The sequence below is a fragment of the Anastrepha obliqua genome, chromosome 1 (genome assembly GCF_027943255.1).
Source record: "Anastrepha obliqua isolate idAnaObli1 chromosome 1, idAnaObli1_1.0, whole genome shotgun sequence".
Lineage (NCBI taxonomy): Eukaryota > Metazoa > Arthropoda > Insecta > Diptera > Tephritidae > Anastrepha > Anastrepha obliqua.
The window spans coordinates 43011326-43031836 of record NC_072892.1 but is presented as its reverse complement, the minus strand read 5'-3'; the positions used below and the strand labels follow the sequence as shown (position 1 = coordinate 43031836).

The following is a 20511-nucleotide window of genomic DNA, read 5'->3' as shown; positions in this document are numbered from 1 at the left end:
TGGTCGGTGGGTCCGAAAATCCACATATTTTTCTGTCATGTAGATTTCAAGATATGACCAAATAGCAATTTAGGCTTTAAGAGACCAAGATAATACAAATTTATAATAGGTACTACAACTTCATTAACGGATTAAAATAAATTATATAGCAAATTAAAAGCAAAGTTAATGCTTGACTTTCATTAAAATTTTGCACATTTCCAAAGTTTAAAAAAAAATTATAATTTTTTTAAATAATTTTAAATTGTTTAATTTAATTAATTAATTTTAATTTAATTAATTAATTTAATTTAATTTTTTATATGTTTTCTATACAATTTTCAAAGTAAAACAAATAATAATTAAAAAATATATATTTACTCATTTCTTAAAACTAGAATTGCTAGAAAAAAATTTAAGATATAGATAAATGAAAAACTTTTCAAATAAACGTAAAAGTTATTCGCATGATAAAAAAAATACAAAAAAATATAATACAAAAAATATGCACTTCTTGACTGCAGTATATTTTCGATTTAGAGAAATACCAGGTCAACACTCCACTACGACTTATATCAGGCGCGTCTGAACGTTGCATATGCAAAGCAATATCAAGCATACATTACGTGGAGAAAGAGCACAGGATCGCCGGAAAAAAAAAAATTGACTAAAATCAACGAAATTTTGAGCTACTTTAAACTTGCACGAAATGCAATTGACTTTATAAGCGTTGACTCCACATTTTCCGAAATATACCAATTAAAAAGTGTGCAATTTTGACAAAAATTTCCTGAATTTATTTTTTAATTTGCACAAGATTTGAACTGCGAGGAGAATGAACTAAGTTTTTATAAAAAATTACTAAAATTAAATACTAATTTCAGCGATATCATATTTTAAATATACAAGAGCTTTTCATATCAGAAAAGTGTTTCTTTAATACCTCACACATAGCTTATTTTATTCCGTTTAGACTCGCCCTTATTGAAAACCCCTATAAATGCTCCCTCAACACTGGTGTTCTCTCATTTGTCTGTTCCGACGGTCTCACTAGCAAACACACTCATCCCGCCGCGTCATTTGACAGAGGTTTAATGTCCGTTTTGCTGCACGTGTAAACCATTTCACCACCCGCACCACCACCTTGACCTTAAAAAGCGCGCGCACATACACATAAACGGATTTCTATGCGAAACGAACAAGCAACCATACACACATCCATTTTGAATATAAATATTTATGCATGTTGATGCACACCAACTCACTTACAACACACACATACTCGTACATCATGTGGGCCACAGTGTGTTTTATGAATGAATTAAGTTGCTGGAGAAATTACTTTTTATTGCTGTCTTTTTTTATGTGGACGTAATTTATTAAATATACTTGATCTTTACGGTAATTACATGTTTATAAATAAATTTAAGAAATACAGTTGGCATTAAACTGCACTGAAAAATCGCACTGAGAGGAGAAATTTGAATAAATCATTTAATTTGCGAAATATTTCTCTTAATTGAAAAAATTGCCTATATTATTCCTACAACTTTATTCTTTTCACACACAACTGCACAGGATGTCCAAGTACTAGTTGTTTATTCAGTCTGCCAGCGAGCGCGATGAGAATTACGCACAATCTCATGATTTCGGATTATCCCTTGGGTAGAGATTTATTTGAGAAAATATTTTTTGGTTGCTTGGAGTAGAATGTAAAAACAGTACATTTTACGTATGAATTAATTTATTTCTGACGCGATGCATGACGTTTCTCAGATGTCAAGTTTCTATTCTCTGTTTCTTACTTGACGTAATGAAATACGGTCTCTTCGCTTTCCAGACACATCGCATACAAAGCCTCTAACGCCAAGCCTCAGTGGGGGTTCTTGCCTTAGGTGAGAAAAATTGGGCAGAGGAAACTGGCTCGCAATTTTTTAATTTTATTTTTTAATTTTATTCAATTAAAAGTCTAAAAAATACAGTGTTTCTTAAGGTCTATGAGAAACAGATTAATGCTAAATAATTTAATGAAAGTAAAATTGAACTTATAATTAACTAGTTCGAATTGAAATTAATGAAAACAAAGATAACATTTCATATAATCTACAGAGAAAGAATATTAATAATACCAAGAATTTAATACAAGTTCATTTAGTACCAATTTGATGTGGTTCTTTGTTGAAGAGAAATCTAAGCCAATATGCTTTGAACCCGAATTAAATTCTCCCAAAGTTCTAGAAATGCCTCCAATTAGTTCTAACCATCCCTAGTGGGGGCCCAGAATCCACAAATCATACACTCTCACCAGGGACACCACTATCTTCCAAGCGGAACTATACGCAATAATGGAAGCAGTAAACATCATGCAACGTAGAAACCACAAGAGAGTAAAGACCAAAATACTCTCGGACCGCCAATCAGTTCTAAAAGCTTTAGATAGCTATACCTACAACTCAAAAACCCTCTTAGAATGCCACAAGGCACTCAATAACCTGGCATGCAAAAACAATGTTTCATTAATTTGGGTACCGGGACTTGAGGGATATGACGGCAACGAAAAGGCAGACTTTCAAGCCAAAAAAGGGGCAGATGAAAACTTCATCGGACCTGGTCCTATGTTCGGATTCAACAAAAACAACCTGAAACAAAAAGTAAAATACTGGGCCAAAACTCTATTAAATCAGCATTGGAACAACGTAGAGGGTCTTAGACACTCCAAAAAGTTCCTAAGTTTCAACGCAAAAAGAGCTAACATGGCCCTCACGTTAAACAAAAAGAGCATTCACACTCTCACAGGCGCCCTCACGGGTCACTTCACCTGCAACAAACACTTACATAAATTAGGCATAACTAACACCAGCACCTGCAGATTCTGCTGCGAAGATGAGTAGTCTATAGAACATCTCATTATCGAATGTCCGGGGTTGACGCATAGAAGGAAAAGGTTTTTAAACAAGTTCATGCTTACTGATGAAGACCTTCAATCACTCCCTCAGAAGGAGCTGGTACAATTCATAAGCATACTTAACAGTCAATAGACAGCATAGGGTGCACAATAGATCAATATGGTCGCAGTGCTAAAGGGCCATACCTTAACCTTTTACAACCATTTAACCATCCCTAACCAGAAAAACCCATGTTTCCGTTCGCTTCGCTTCGCTGAGGAATATTGGAATTGATTTTCTCGAGTAGAAATGAGGAGTCTATGATACCATTTATCAAATCGAAAAGGAAAGTGATGGAGAGAAAATTATCCTTCTAATATCTAGAGTTTTTAGATTAATGGGCAAGCACCGACTCTTTTAAAGAACGGAAAGCATAACGCACAAAAGCTCGTTGGATACGTTCAAGCCTACTAATATGACAAACATTAATATGGTCTCCAAATAAAGGCGGCGTCTAGCATCGAACGCATAACAGAACAACAGAGACGTATGTACAGGGTGAACGATAAAAACACCATAACTTTTTTGTGTGAAATTAGTTTTTTATTGATTTCAAAATTGTTCAAAAATGATTACAATTTTAACATATAGTATATTCACTTCAGCTCGATATGACCACCTTTTGCCTTGACTACAGCCTTCAAACGGTCAAAAAATGAGTTGCATGCTGCACGAATGTGATCTTGAGGTATTTTGGCCCATTCTCGTATAATCGTTTTTTTCAGCGCATCCATACTGGCATATTTTTTAGTCCTCACCTTGCTCTCCAAATTGGACCAGATGGAATAGTCCATCGGATTTGCGTCTGGCCAACTCGAAAGCAATTGTGTGCACGAAATGAAGTGTGGAACATGATTTTTTAACCATTCTTGGTGCACACGAGCCTTATGAGACGGTGCCGAGTCCTGTTGGAACGTCCATAGTCTACGACCGAAATGTGTGCGTGTTCACGGCTCTATAGCAGCTTCTAAAACATTTTCCCGATAATAAGTCGCATTCACTTTGACACCAGGCTCGATAAAAACGATTGGAGAGCGTCCATCAGCGGTCACTGCGGCCCAAACCATTACTTGCGATGGGAAATTGCTTCGAGGTTAAATTCTCGTATGAGCGTTCGATTAAGTTAACACTATCGTTTTGAGTGTTTATGAACTGCTCACATGGGAAATTTTTTTCATCACAAAACACAATGTTAGGAAATTCGCCCCGGTCGTGCAAGCGCAACAACTCCTTTGCTCTTTCGCACCGAACTTTTTCTTGCTGGGGTGAAAGATCGTGTGCTTTTTGGAACTTGTAAGCCTTGACCTTGAGCTGATTTTTCAATATGCGTCGAATGCTGTCATGTGATATTTTCAGTTCTTTGGCCATTTTTCTTCCACTTCGACGTGGATTTTGTTAAAGTCGAGCCTTCACTTTCCGAACCATTTTTGGCGTTGTTGCGATTTTTTTGGGTCCCCCTCCATAGCGTTTTGCACTGCTACCAGTATCACTTCACTTGTTCACTTTGAACAATGGCTGGTTGTGATTTTCCAGCCAAATATAACGCAATCACACTATTACGTTTGAATTCCATCACAGAAAAAAAAAATTCAACAAAACTGAGACGCAAATCTTTTTGATGGCTTGTAAACAATATATTGAACTGTCATTAGAACAATTTTGACGTGTATGTCATGAGCTGTTTTACAGATACAAGCAGTGTGAAGTTGGTAACACTTCATATCGTTCACCCTGTATATAACAACTTTAGTGTCAAACACACTCATCTAACACCTCTCTCCTTCTGGACCCAACCTGTCGAAACAGCAAGTTCCCTGGGCCTACCGTTAGATGAGTTAGCCGAAGACGGCCGGTAATTTACACTACATTGACAGGGCAAAGTATACTGTTAAAACAACAAAAACAACAGCTTTAAAGTATATGGATCAACAAATTCTGAACTGAAACGTCGAATGAAGCAAGTACGGAATATGACTTTGAAATGGTGTAATTTAAAGGGTTAGGAGTAGTCAGAGGCCCGAAAAAATTATGATTTTCAATAATTTTTTTTTTCTAGTCAATTGCTTTATTTTACAAACATAAAAATATAGCATTAATACATACAACAAGTTTCGACTTGACTTAAGCGAAATTAAAAAAAAAAAAATTAATAGTTGCAAAAGTTATCGCTGTTTGTGTGGAGCCCGTTTCTCCAGAAGTCCTTTGCGGTGATCGTCACAAGTCCTTGGAGATTCATCTAAAAGCAATCGGACAAGAGAAATTAGTTTTATTAATAGATAATCTTGTGCTTGAGTGAAGCTTTTTTTTCAAAATTAACAATATTGCGGCCTAAGGAAATATTTTTCAGATTTTCAAGAAAAAAAACCAATTGTCGGTGTTTACAAAAAAAGCGAAATTTTTGAAAAAAAAAAATTCTTCAATCAGGCACGAGTTTTTTATATTGTTCAAAAGCAGTAGAAATTTCATTGAAATCTACCAAGTGGTTTTTAAGTTACAGTGATCACCAATTCAAAAAAAATAGTTTTGAGAAAAACGCATTTCAAGTTTTTGTTTCTGTTTGTTTTTGCCCGAGCGCCCTTTGTTAATTATTGAATAACTCGAGAAGTATTTGTCGGATTCACTTCAAATTTTCTCACAATGTTTTCAAGATATTATACTTTAAGAAAATTCAAAAAACAAAATCCAATTTTTTGAAAATTCTGACTACCCCTAACCCCTTAAATATCTTCAAAGGAGAATTTAGAGTCAAAAACCACACCAAGACCAATAATTTCTCTTCGATTTGATAAACTAGAACTGTCAATGTGATAGGAAGTGGGTATAAGAGAACACGATTTAGAATAAAAAACATATTTTTTTATTTTACAGTTTCAAGCCGACTCCGAACGGCAGATATTTTTATGAGGAGCTTTTTCATGGCAAAAATACACTCAGAGGTTTGCCATTGCCTGCCGCGGGGCGAAATCGAAACAACTTTTTCTTAATTTTGGTGTTTCACCGAGATTCGAACCTACGTTCTCTCTGAATTCCGAATAGTAGTCACGCACCAACCCATTCAGCTACGGCGGCCGCCGTTCAATAATACAATATATCTGCTCAAATGGCGTAAATTTCTGGTTGTGTCTTAAAAATCAATCAATCGCAAGGTTTCACAAAATGCAATTCCCACCTGGTTCACTAACATAATTCAATTATTAAAGGTTTTCTTACTTTTGACATTCGATTTTTGACACTCCCTTGCAGAAGGTTGCATTTAAGAAGGTGTAGAGAGTGGAACAAATTAAATCCTTTTTGATAAAAAAGGTAGCAAAAAAAGTAATTTTTTTACTCAAATGGAAACAAACTGTGAACGGCTTAAAAAATAAATTTGAAATATATTTAAATATAAATAACAATTAAATTTTATGGACAAGGTAAATAAATATACACGTGACCCGATATGCATGTGACAAGTCTGATATTAAAAAAAATTCTTTCACTTAATCCAAAATTATATTTTGTGAATTAAGTTTTAAATTTTAAAATCGATCGCGCAGTCGCAAGGTTTCGCCAATACGCCGCTGTTATGTTGCCGAAGCAAAATGGGGTCATAATGAATTATTTCATAGAAGAAATGGATTCATCGTACATTTAATTGACTAAAAACACACATTGAACATATTTCCACCTTATTTTACTACACTTTACCCACGTAAGTTTGGAATTTCGACCTCCAAGTAACGATTATTCTTGTATAACTAACTACATTCGCACATTCCTGTTTTGAAAAAAAGCTTCTCGTCGTCGGCGCTGGCATTAACGGGCTCTGGACACGTAACAAACTTTTCCCCGTAGCTGGCGCATAGCGAATAGTTGTTCCGTTAAAACTTTTGAATTCTATCTCCATTTTTTTAGCAATACTCAAAAAGCTGGTGCTGTGCTTTGCTCCTCTATTACTGTGTCTCCTCTAGACACTTCATCCATCCACGTGAAGGTAGGCTCATTGGAAACAGATTCCGTCAATCCCAACTTTCTTATAACGAAGCCTGCAATGTTGTCGATCGCGTCGGGACTATTCAATTAATCTCAATTATCCCCCCCTGGCCATCCTACAATCTGAAGCAGACAAAAACCCTTATAAGTCTTTCGAAACACGAACTAAGGCATATAATATCTCTTATCACCGGCCACTGCCTGTTGGGCACTCACGCACTTCGGCTCGGGGTTCCTCAAAACGGCCTGTGCAGATACTGCGAGGACGAAGATGAGGAAGTATCGAGCAGACATTTACTGTGCAGTTGTCCCGGTCTAGCCAGAAGTCGACTCGCTCTTCTTGGCTCTCCAACAATTGACAATCTTTCAGTACTCTCGAACCTGAAAATCGAATCTCTCATCAAATTCTCGAAACGAATTAATATGCTTGACCAAAATCTACAATAAAAATCTCGGTTAGGTGGGGAAATCATATAACATAATGAGCTCTAGGGCAACACAACGGACCCAACTTGCGGTCTATGTGGCACTCCGATGCGGGGTCACCCTTAAACCAACCAACCAACCATCCCCCCTGTTGTAACGTTTCGGGAAATGCCAGCACTAACAAAATATAAATTCATAAAGCTTTTTACATTCTCCATTAATGTATCAATCGCATCGATGTCTCAACCTAAATTTGAATGCATCGGACTTAGTTTGTCAAAATGTCCATCTTTCACGCGCATTGCGCCAAAAAAAAAGTTCAATGATATGCTAATTTAAGTGATTTGTCAGGATGTATGCCATATCGTTTTGGTCCAGCACATACTGAGCCAGTTCTTGTCCTAAGCACACTCTTTTGAAAACGGAGTGTTGCTGCGAATTGACAGTCCTTGGCCGGATATAAATCCGGGTCGTTTCGGTTATGTAGAACCGACTGTCGTGGAAACGTGAATTAACTTCTATCGATCTGACCAGATTTCTGATTCTGTTTACATTATTTTCGGATGGCGCTTTCGCTATAATTCCTTAGGCTATTCTGATTCTAATTCTGAGAATATTGAGCAAAGGAAACAAGTAGAAACATTGTACAAAGCATGTACGTATACATATAATATATCAGGCAAAGCATTTTCGTTTTTAACACACTTTTATTAGGTCGGGTTGTATGTATGTATGTATGTATGTATGTATGTATGTATGTATGTAACGGAATCTTTGAGCTTAATTTTCACTGGCTTCTAAACATCTGATCGACTTGAAATTTTGCACACCTATCAAGGACCGATGACAATGCAATAATTTGATAAAAATTTTCCATTATCCTTATTGGGATTGCCAGGATTAATATTTTCTTTTTTTTACCTGTGGGCAAAAAGTAAGGTGAATTTGGTTGTAAAATGAAAAATCGTCATTTATTCTTGTAAATCAATTTCATCCCCTTCAAAATAATCCCCTCTCGATGAAATAGACTTATGCCAACGATTTTTCAAATCCCCGAAACATGCCAAATTGTCCATTTTCGGTAGTGGTCTCTTGAGTTTTGGGAATAGCCAGAAGTCACACGGAGCCAAATCAGGCGAATACGGTGGTTGCGGAACGATATGCGTGGAATTTTTGGCGAAATAGTCACGAAGAACGAGTGCAGTGTGAGACATGTGAGATAAATTTTCCATTATCCTTATTAGGATTGCCAGGATTAATATTTTATTTTTTTAACACACTTTTATTAGCTCGGGTTGTATGTATGAATGACTGTAACGGAATCTTTGACCTTAATTTTCACTGGCTTCTAAAAATCTGATCGACTCGGAACACACAACATAGATGACTAGATGGGAAACTCTTTTTCTCGTGAGATCGCTGAACAATGTGCATTTTTTATAACATTTGCCAATATTGCCATACCGGTAGAAACATGAATTGGGTATTTTTTTAAACAAAAATTGGGAATTTTTAGTTTCCACACCACATTTTGCTTCACTTTCATAACCCTCTGTACATAGGTAGTTGCCAATAGAATGATTGTAATATTTACTATATCAAGCATCCCACGCTTTTAACTCTAATTTGAATTACTCTATTTGTATCTTAAGTTTTGTTATAATTCTGTTCTGAGGTAGTTGACTATGATTGATCCTTCGATTTGCTATTACTTCATTATAGGTCCCTTTGTCATTAAAATTTATTTTCTACTTTTTAGTTCGATTAGCAATAAAAGCGTGTTATTTAGTTTTTTTAAGCTATATTTTTTATTGGATAGACATTTGATGATTTAATAAACATCTGAATGAAAAAAATTACCACTGTTCTACAACGTGACAATCACATCTACCATAAAGTCAAAGAAGCATTTTTCGGCTGCTTATTGGTTGCTTTATTCAAGTAATGTACTTATAAGTGATACATACATACATGCATACATACATGCGTACAGAAAGGTTAGTATGAAATTACTTTGAATTGCTCGTGGAGGTAGCAGCAATCATTGCTTAACACTGCAACACAATAGCACACTAACAAAAATAAATACTTTCCTCTTAATCTCAGACAAGTCAAAAAGGACGCCACCACAGCCTAAATAACGAAATGCCAAAACCGGCAAAGGCAGAAAGCAGAAGCAAAAGTGAAACAAGCAAAAGTGAAACAAACAGAAGCGTGTGTGGCAACCAAGCGTACAACTTGCAGTTGCTTACATCCAACAACAAACAAGGTTAACCTTTAATATGAGAAATATATTAGTGTCACAGAGGATGGCGGCGGGAATACGATGCACAACATGGCACAACATGTGGCTGTTGTAGCAGCAAATGCGAACATGTGAGCCAACACATACAAAACACGGATACATAGCGAACAACTTTTTAAATGATTGCCTTACCCAGTAGACAATTTCTCTAAAAATAAAAAGTTTTGAATGCGAGATTTTAGAATATGGCTCAGTATAATTTTTTTTATAAGGGGGAAAACCGCTTAAAGTAACAGAAAGCGCTAAATATCTAGGACTCGTACTGGATAGGAAGCTAAATTAGGGGCCAGATAGAGTACGCAAAGCTACGACGGTGTTATACTCCTGCGGAAAGCTCATTGGGAAAAAATAGGGTTTGAAACCCAGAATGATACATTGGTTGTACACAGCAGTAATTCGACCAATTCTTTACTGCGGTATCGCAAGATGGTTGAATACCCTTGAGAAGGGCGGGAACATTAAAAGAGTTGACAAGGTCCAAGGACTTGCATCTGTTCTTATAACCGGCGCAATGTCAACCACACCATCGAAAGCACTGTATGCGATATTAAACTTCCTTCCGATAGATCAGCAGGCAAGGTACATTGCGCGCAGTGCATCAATAAGGCGGAGCACTTTAAGGTGGCAGGTGGCTTCCCGGACAGGTGGACTATACAGTCCCGCCTATATTTGCCATTCCAACGTTCAAGACCCTCCTACCCTCGAGGGAAGAGTGGGAACAAGACGAGGTGAGACAGGGCGAGTCCATCCATGTATACACAAATGGCTCAAAGCTCGAGGGCATGGTGGGCGGAGGTGTATATTCCGAGCATCTGGGGATCTCTCTCAGTTTTCGACTTCCCAACTACTGTAATGTCTTTTAGGCTGAGCTGATGGCAATAATGAAAGCGGTGACACTGGTACAGTGTGATGCGATACCTGGATATGATATCTATATTTTCACTGATAGTCAGACGGTGATAAAATCCCTTACAAAACAGTCGACAGCCTCCAAGGTAGCCATGAAATGCCGCGCATCTCTTAACGAGATGTACTCAGCCATCTTTCACCTAATAATAACATGGGTTCCTGGCCATTGTGACATTGAGGGGGACTGCAGAGCCGATGAACTAGCGAAAATCGGTACCAAATTGACTGATGAGTACATAGACAATAATATAGGTATACCCTTGCAAGCATGTAAACTATGTATCCGCAAAGGAATTGTAAGAGTAATGAATGAAAGATGGCGGAATGCAGCCACTTGCAAAATCGCCCCACAGCTGTGGCCGACTCTCAACGCTTAACGCACGGAACTTCTACTAAGAAGAGAAAAGCACAGTCTTAACACACTGATTTCAGTTATTACGAAGTACTGCCTAATCGGTAGGCACGCCCAGAAAATGGGTGTGCAAATACAGGACTTCTGCAGCAGTCGTCTAAACGAGGAAGAGTAAAAACGATCCCGCACCTTCTGTGCCCCTGTACTGCTCTATCCAGACGTAGACTCGCCATTTTCAGTAGACAATCTTTTAATGAATTGGAAGATCTCGGCTGTGTCGAAATTAAGGATCTTACAAAATTCTTGAAAAGTACACATTGGTTTTAGGAGGGATAAGGGCAAGTGAGTTTGTCCCACAGTGGACAACCGCTTTAACCTAACCTAACCTAACCTAATTTTATTGGAACTTTTTTTGACCCTCTCATTGCATTCTCAGTGATATTTTGATCATTGATGATTAAAGTTTCGATCACTTCGCCGTATGTCCATGAAGTACCTCAATTGCTTCCTGGGTCATCTTGTTGCACATAAAATTTTCCAAGCAAGTTTTTTCAGAATTTCCCAACGGTATGTATGTACATAGAAACTCGTACAATGAAAAAATTGTACAACACTTAGACTGCGCTGCAGAAATTACTTTAGGAGTATAGGATTATTTTGACATTGACAGCTCTTGCTCGCTGGAAATCTTGAAAAAAGTGCCATTCGTGAGAACTGTCACACAACAAAACAAAGGCCATGTAAATCTGACGATCCGTTCACGAGTTATGCTCCGAGTTATGTGAACAAGTCTTTAAAAGTCTTGCAGAAGTTGCTCTCTCTCGACATGAGGCGCATCTTCATGGCTTCTAATATACCCGTAACACAAGAATGATAGAATAGAGGATTTGGCACGTTCCCACGACAATCGGTTCTAAAATACGTTACCGAAACTGCTCTTATTTATATCCGGCCAAGGACTGTCACTCCAACAGCATTCCACATACAAACATAGGGAATATTTATGCTGCAACAACAACAGTAACAACATTCGGATTTAGCCATCCGAACCAATATTGTGAGCATAGTTTTGGCTGCAAGGTCACAGATGACTTGTCCGCACAATTGTGCCTGATCAATGCACACGTATTCTTATGATCTTCCAGTCAGTCGTTATTCAGACGCCCACGAAGTAAAACAGGCAGTGGATGCGTTGATGTTTTCGTTGTTGACCAAGACAATCTCAGTTATTGCGACAGCTAATCAGCTGATTTCTTCAAATTCGCTGAGACCCGATTAAAGGTTTTATGTTAGTCATGCCTTTCTATTCTGTACGTCGTGCCGTGTACCTGATGCTAGAATCTATGAAGAAACTCACCAAAAACAACCAAAAAATGGTTGTGTTATGAAAAGATCTACTTAAGAATCTTCTTCTTTTATTAGGAATTTTTTCCTGTTGCTTACAAAAATACAATATGTATGAATACTTAATTGATGCTTAATATGTATGAATCTTTAAACTATAAGATATGATGTTAGTAAAAAAATTTACTTTATAGCTTTTTTGTTTTTGGTTAGCTGAAATCATCTTGCGAGCTTGATGTCCAGCCTTCGTTCCATCATCTGGGTGGTCGTCCTTGTGGCCTTATAACATATAGTTAAGCTTTCATAACTATTGGGTTGGGGAATAAGTTCATAGCGCTTTTATATATTTGTTTCTTTTGTACCGATTTGTTCGATGTTTGACAAAGGGTAAGTATTCAATCGATAGAACTCCTTCTGCTCTACAAAACTATGTTAATTGTATTTTTTGAGTTATTCAAATGTTTATTAGTTTTGAGACTTACAAATGGAATACCCAGGACAAAAAGCGATATTTTCGACATTCGACAGGGACATTTAGGACGTGTATGGAGAAGGGGTCATAGGCGAATCTACAGCACGGAAATAGTTTGCAAAGTTCAAAAACGGTGACGTTGACGTCTATGACACGTTGCGAAGCGGAAGGCTTTCTGAATTCGATGAAGAACGTCTCAAATCACTTTTTAAGAAGAACGGTCGCCAAACCAGTCGTAAATTGACGGAAAAAATGTACTACGATCATTAAACGATTCTCAATCACGCTCATTTAATGGTATTTAACAAAAAATTGGGAGCCTAGGTGCCTCAGGAGCTCAATGAAAAAAAAAGAAAGGAAACCGCCATAGAGCTACACGCGGTCATAAACAGCGCTTTTCGCACCAAATCTTCACGGGAAATGAAAAATGGTGTCTATAAATCAATATGAAGCAAAGAAAGGAGTGGGTAGCTCCAAGAGATACGCCAAAAGCGATAGTCAAGCCGGATATTCATCGAAAGAAGATCATGATATGGGTTTGGTGGGACTGGGGGGGCATGGTGCACTGGGAAATTCTCGAAAGGAATGCCACGGTGAACAAGGATCTCTGCATTGCCCAGCTACGCCGCATGAATAAGGCTATTCGACTGAAGAGACCTGATCGACATGGTCAAACCATACTCCTTCACGATAACGCCAGGTCCCATGTTGCACAAGTCACCAAAGCCGCACTCCAAGAACTCGAATGGGAGGTTCTTCAGCATCCAACCGATTACCATCTTTTCCGCTCTCTGTCAAACCATATGAAGGGCATTCATTACCTTCGATAACTAAGAGGCCATTACAAACTAGCTCAACAACTTCTTTGACCAGTCGATTTATGGCGAAACGGCATCAACCAATTGGTAGAGAGGTGGGAAGCAACGGCGAATATATAAGGTTTTTCAATAAGGGCGGGTAGATGTTGAAATGGAATAAAATGACGTTTGCTGTGTGGCACGTAGCGCCGTCCTGCTGGAACTACATGTCGTCTAGGTACATATGGTTCAATATGGGACGTAAGAAATTGGAAGGGCCACCATGTCTACCGAAAAATGGGCGCAATGCCCTCAACGTTTGCGTTAATGAACACTCGTTTTGATAATAAAGTTTTATCATTTGAAAGTGCTGTTCAATCGTGTAACTTACCATGATGATTTGGCATAAACAACTGAATAACAAACAAAAGATTTGACAGATGTCACCAAAACAAAATGGCTGCCACAGGGCACCAAAATCGACCCGCGCCAATTGAAAAACCCTTTATAATAAACAATTAACGTATTGATGTAATTATAGTTTTTGTTTAAATATGGGACGTAAGAAATTGGAAGGGCCACCATGTCTACCGAAAAATGGGCGCAATGCCCTCAACGTTTGCGTTAATGAACACTCGTTTTGATAATAAAGTTTTATCATTTGAAAGTGCTGTTCAATCGTGTAACTTACCATGATGATTTGGCATAAACAACTGAATAACAAACAAAAGATTTGACAGATGTCACCAAAACAAAATGGCTGCCACAGGGCGCCAAAATCGACCCGCGCCAATTGAAAAACCCTTTATAATAAACAATTAACGTATTGATGTAATTATAGTTTTTGTTTAAATAAAAGTCTTCGATAAAAACGTTACGAACTTACGCTCCAACCTGAAATGAAATTTTTGTAGGCACTTTCAAATCGGTTGAGTTCACGTAAATCTTAACGTGTCTCTGAAATATTTTTTATTTTTGTTTTCAGTATTTTATTTTTGTTCTATTGTTAAAAAATAAAAATAAATTTTTGGCCATACCAGATTTGTTCAAAAAGTTGTCAGCCTTCAAACAATTGTCTTCACATAGAATCGGTTCTACTGAACCGATTTTGATGAAGTAAAATTAAATGGCGTAAAATTGATGTCGTTATCGTGTGAACTACGATCATTCGGAAACAAATTTTTAAGTACTTATTTTTTTCGGACTTTTAAGGTAAAAAAAGGGTCAAAAACGGGTTTTCATCTTTAAACGTCCGCCATTTTGTAAATTTTTTTTTAATATCGCAGTTCACACGATAACTACATACATTCATATTGAATAAGAACCTTTTTGTCTTTTTGATTTCAGACGCCTGCGAGTCCCAGAATCGGTATCGCCAACGGCATACCATTTTTTGAAGGCTGACAACTTTTTGAACGAACCTCTTATAGCTGAAAAGCAATTTTTGTTTTTTAACAAGGGATCAAGAAATAAAATACTGGAAACAAAAATAAAAACTTTTGTCTCATTTACGTTTTACACGCTTTCCCCAAAAACACCATTTCAAATAAGGCGTCTTAAAGCACGAAATTGAAATATTCTCAACAAGGGCAATAAATTTAAAGAAATGTATGCACTAGTCGGCAGTAAAAATAGTACACAAACTAGAAAAGGAGTTGCAGAAGGCGTTGTTAGCATGAGCGCGATAACAAAGTTTACCCTTATAATATTTAACTTGAACTTTGTTGTTGCCAATATTAATAACACTCACTCATGAACATTTCTCAACTAGAGAAAAAATTCCAAACGGAAAATTGTTTCCAACTTTAAAAGTTTAAAGTATTAAAATAGAAAGAAATTCAATTGAAGTATAAATAGAAAATTTACCTCTGACGTGAGATAGGATTTAACAAGACACAAATTTCCGGTCGTGCTCGCCAAGTTGCTAAGAGAACGTATAACGAGTGATAATGTTACGTGCCAGACGGCATAACCCACACTGGGCAAAAAAAGAAACAAAAAACAAAAACACAAAACAAGGCGCAACCAAACACAACGTAAAAAACAAGCCGTGAGCAAACCAGTAAAGTTTATATACCCAGCACGTGTCTTCGAAAATCAAAATTTATGGAATCGTATAAATTCACAAATATATATGCATTAGGCCGGGTCGACTTGTGGGGAGGCAAAAAAATCGCCCATTTTATATTATATTATTTATTTATAATAATATCTATTTTTTCTCTTAAGAAATTTATTTAGTCAGAACATATGTAAATGAAAAAATTAATTTAAGTGAGTTATAGAAAAGAAACTAAAAAGTTCGACCCAAATAGAGGACATCAGAATTCGTTTTAGAGGTATGGTTCCTTCGGCAAAGTTTCTTATTGTGATCCCTAGAATACGATTTTCACAGCAATGAGCGATTTTTAAATCGAGCCGCCCTAATATGCATACATACATACTTCAAACAGTTGTTCTTATTGGTTACTGAAATATATTAAAATTTCTCCCGAATTACATAACCAAAATGTTTGTCCAATTTTTGCAAATATTTAAACTTGTCTTCGGCAAATTCAATAGAGAAACTTAAGCTTGGAAATCAAATTTTTTGTTTTACCGACGGTGGGCCCTCTTTATACATATAGGTATATATGTATATATGTATATAATATATAATTGGCGCGTACACACTTTGTTTGGGTGTTTAGCCGAGCTCCTCCTCCTATTTGTGGTCTACGTCTTGATGTTGTCCCACAAATGGACCTTCTTTACTTTTCCATTTTACTTAAAAATGGGCGCACGACAAAGCCCGAATGAATTTTAATAATTTTGAACTCCAACATGCGCTCATGGACAATAAAATAGGTGTGAGACATTTTAACCTGTTTTGGCTATTCTGCTTTTGTTTATTTACCGTACATTAATTTTTTAATAAAAATATGTTTTCCCAAGTTTTGAGCAATAATTATAAAACTTCCACAAATTTCACCAAAAATTTCAAAATTTTTTGGATTTTGGGATTATTTTTTTTTTACGGTTTTATGGCTCATTCAGTTTTAGTATAATAAATACAATACATTGCAAGTTACAAGGGACTACGAAATATCGTTAATTTTTTTTTAATTTTTTATTGACGATGCTAACGAATTCTTCCATATAAAAAAAATAGTGAAACATACCTAGTATGCAAGAAAATGTATAACACCGTCAACACAATAAATTGTCAAAAATCCACGATAGTTTTGAGATACTTTAAAATTGCACTTTGTGGTAGTAACTTGAATAGACTATAAAAATGCATGCCCAGAACTTAAAGCATCTAACTAAAGAGTTCGAAATTCTTATATATGTATATACATATACCTATGAAATGAGACTTTTTTTTACTTTCAAACGTTTATTAACAAAAAATGGTTACAAATTTAATCTTCAAAATAATAGCCATCGCTAACGGCACATTTTTCCCATCTCTCTATTTGCGGATGCCGTGCCAAAAAAATTGGCCGTCTTTGGCCGCAAATCAATCATGGAGCGATTTTTTGGCTTCTTCGTGAGAATTGAAGCGCTGATCGGAAAGTATGGTACGTGGCCCATCGATGCAAACAAATGATAATCGGAAGGCGCCAAGTCTGGTGAGTAAGCCCCATGCACCAGCGGTTCCCAATCGTACGTCTCCACCAATTCCCGGGTCGCTGCATTGCCATCAAGTGGCGATGCATTGTCATCAAGTCAGTTCATGCGGCACCCATCTTCCGACCTTTAATATAGAATTTGCTTCGAAATGTTTTTCTTACCGATATTGAATTTTAAATTGTTTGATGACTGCGTGGTTCTTAGTCACTAATAGCTGAATAGCATCACTAGTTTAATGTTGTTCTTGTAGCAGTTTACCAAGGTCTGCTAAGTGTGGTGAAGTTAGTCTCATCTAACGGTAGGCCCAGGCCCATACCCAGCTGTTTCGATATTGTGTGCCCAGTGCGAAAGGGTTGTTAGATGAGTGGGTTTAAGGGGGAATGTGGATATGTCATTAGTATCGCAGGATATAAGAAGACATGAGAATGAATAAAATTTAAAATTTCCAACAAAGCGAATATAATAAAAATCTATAATGCTTTTATTAATAATATTACATAATTACAATTTCAAAATTCTTTATTGTGAATTTTTTTGCATTGAGAACATGCATAAGTAAGGGTGTTTTCTTAGAGGTTAGGTTTTCAATTTGGCACTACTTTTTTGTCACTTGATTTATGCTCAGTTTGGTTTGCCATTTCATAATGAATAGACTTACACCTGAACAACGTTTGCAAATCGTGCAAATTTATTACGAAAATAATGGTTCGGTTCGCGCGACGCATCGAAGAAAATTTTGTTCAGCGATGAAGCTCACTTTTGGTTGAATGGGTATGTCAATAAGCAAAATTGTCGCATTTGGAGTGAACATAATCCACAAGCCATTGCTGAGACGCCGTTATATCCTCAAAAAGTCACTGTTTGGTGTGCTCTATGGGCAGAGGGAATCATTGGTCCATATTTCTTTAAAAATGAAGCCGCCCATAATGTTACAGTCAATGGAGAGCGCTATAGAGCCATGATTAATGACTTTTTCGTGCCTGAATTGGACGATGTTGATGTGGACGACCTTTGGTTCCAACAAGACGGCGCTACATGCCATACAGCCAACGCAACAATCGATTTATTGAAGGAAACTTTTGGTGAGCGCATTATCTCGCGCCGTGGACCTGTGGCGTGGCCTCCAAGATCGTGCGATATAACACCGCTGGACTATTTCTTGAGGGGCTATGTGAAGTCGCTTGTCTACGCAGATAAGCCCGAGACGATTGACGTATTGGAAGAGAATATTCGGCGCGTTATTGCTGACATACGACCCCAATTGCTGCAAAAAGTGGTCGAAAATTGGGCCTCTCGGCTGGAATTTATTCGAGCCAGCCGCGGCGGCCACTTGCCCGAAATCATTTTTAAAACATAATGGCGAACCCTTATCTTTATAATAAAGCTAAATTCTTGGCCATAACATTAAATTATATACGTTTTATTTCATCTTGAAAACCTAACCTCTAAAAAAAACACCCCTTACATCATAATATATGTACGCATATATGTACATATATTAAAAAAAAAATTGAATTCAAAATTAAAAAAATGTAATGACGGATGGATTATTCTTATTACGCTGTACAAATGCCTGCAAATATCTCGATTACTCCCTTTCAAACTACCATTAATGAACAAATTCATTAGTACCCTAATTGAATGGTGCGCACGGGTATGAAAAAACGGGTAGTCTGAGAATAGCTATGACCTGGTTGGTCGAGCTGAATAAATGGTATTTCTTAAGCGAACTGAAATTCTCAGAGAAAAAACACAAAGACAATTGCTGACGGTTGACTTTTGTTAGCTTTGTTTCTTTTTTTTCCTTTTGTTTACCCAATTTCAATTTCATTTTCATGCTGCGCTCTGAAGACTCTCGCAGACTGTTTTCTGTCTTTAATTTGTTCCTTTTTTCTGCGATTTCTTCAAACAAAAAATAAACAAATATATATCCATATATACATACATACACATTTCGGCATAGATCAATTCATTGTTGTGTTTTTTTATTTATTTTATTTCTTGTACTTATCCGTTTCTTCTGGTTTTGCTTTACTTCTGTACTCATCTCGTATTTTTCCATGAGCTGTGTACGTCTCGATTGCAGCACGTGTAGCGATCACAGGCCAGCAGCTACGGTCTCATGTCGTACCTATGAAATATAATTAGGAATGGAAAAAATTGACAAAAGAAAGGCAATACAAACGACCACGGCATGCCTTTTATTTACATATACATATGTATATGTATGCATGTTCATATATACATCTGTACATGCATACATACGATGATCTTGAATTCAGAGAGAACGTAGAGAGGTAGTATAAGTGAGAGAAAAATATTTTTTTAATAAAACGTAAGTATAATCCAGAGCAACAAATCGAAAGAAACTGATTATATCAACAGCTGCAGTCATATGCACACACACACACACACACACACACACACACACACACAGAGCAAAGCCAACATGGAGTAATTTTGCAATCTTCTGCAAATCATGTCCACATACATATATATAATATGTTATATACATACATACATGCATATATATGTAGGGCACGTATGTATGTGAGTTAGGAATGTTAGTCCCGGGATACCGGTATTTTTTAAGTCCCGAAAATACATCGGAATAGCTTTTCTATAAAATACTAACCAGTTCACTGTATACAAAATTGTGATGCTCGTCAATACAAAAATCTACTTTTGCCTAATTGAAAGAAAACGCGATCTATTGATGAATATTTGGAGGAGGAATATATTAAACCAAAACGAAAGAGAATGTAGTCTCCGTTCCCATGACAGTCGGTACGTATGTATATGTATGGGGAATGTGTATCCTGCTACAACAACAACAATATGAATATGGTCTCAAGATTTTTACTTGAAAAGAGATGAATTTTCGAATAGTAATTTTTTAAAGGAACTGAAACACCTGTCATCACCCGCGGAACTTAAAAATCGTTTTTATCTATTTGTTTATGAATTTTAAGAAGTTTTTCAAAAGCCTCTCTTTTATTAAATTTGTTTTTATACTCGTATTGATCATTTTTTACCATCCAAAGCTCTAGAAGCCCTTTCAAGGTGACAAAAAAATGCTCCAATCGTCTGTTTTACTATTGATGTCATATGCACTCTTTTGCATCCACGAAATAACTAATGTTACGCTTCTTGTTTCAAACATGCCCGTACAACCTGTAATATTGTTTCCAACATGCCTCAAAATCCAAAAATTTTAATAACTTCAACCGTAACTTCAACATTGTTTCAAACATCGCGGATAACATTGCATATTTGTAACTTAAGTTTGAATCAATGTTCGTTGTGTATGCCACGCTTTAGCGTACGTGCAGAATATTTGTCACTCATGCTTCATACATATTAGGCCGGGTCGATTTGTAAGGAGGCAAAAAAAT

The 20511-nt window shown here is 36.7% G+C and overlaps 1 protein-coding gene across 1 annotated transcript in view; it reads right to left on the bottom strand.

Moving 5' to 3' along the window:
- The window catches only part of LOC129253302 (GATA zinc finger domain-containing protein 8), a 102489-nt gene extending 87050 nt beyond the window's left edge, over positions 1-15439 (bottom strand). Inside the window, exon 1 of the mRNA XM_054891609.1 lies at positions 15368-15439. The gene's annotated coding sequence lies outside the window, so the exon portion shown is untranslated. The remainder of the gene's footprint in view (positions 1-15367) is intronic.
- Positions 15440-20511: the final 5072 nt, after the last annotated feature.